This window comes from Python bivittatus, unplaced genomic scaffold, assembly GCF_059951505.1.
Source record: "Python bivittatus isolate LINGU-HERP-01145 unplaced genomic scaffold, Pbiv_v1 ctg000020_np1212, whole genome shotgun sequence".
NCBI classification, from domain to species: Eukaryota; Metazoa; Chordata; class Lepidosauria; order Squamata; family Pythonidae; genus Python; species Python bivittatus.
The window spans coordinates 81,673,415-81,674,004 of NW_028277030.1; positions in this window are offsets into that span (position 1 = coordinate 81,673,415).

Consider the following 590-nt stretch of genomic DNA (forward strand, 5'->3'; position numbering starts at 1 on the left):
GAATAGTTCTGAAAGTCAAATTGTAACAGAATCCCTGTACCTCCTCTCCAGATTGCCACCCTATTGCATAATGGCATTTTCCTAGAATATTTATTATAGGGTGAATTAGGAACAGCAATGGGATACAGAATATATAATTATACAAGAGTATTTCCAATGTCCAAGGCTGGGCAAATTTACTGGGGGAGCAGGAGAGAAAGAGACTTTACTCTCAACAAGAGGTTGATTGGTTGCACTACTGGTGTTCACAACTATATTGGCATACAAATAATTCTCACTGTTCATTTGGCTCCTGTTGGATTTTTCACCCACAACAAGTCAGAGAAATCCTGATTTCTGGAATACTTCATTGAAGTTTATCAGCAAACCTGGCTGTCTGCTAATAAGAGTGGCTTGTTGGACACGAAAGTTATTCGAAGCTTGCTGAGGTGATCTTCCCCTTTGGTGAAACATCTATAAAAGTTGCAATGGATGGCTTAATCATTCATAAATTAACTCTTTATCTTTTGACCAAATGCCTTGTTGTTTAAGCATCTCTGCTTTCAGTACGATTAAATACTGGATTGCAATTGACTCAGACTTCACCCAAA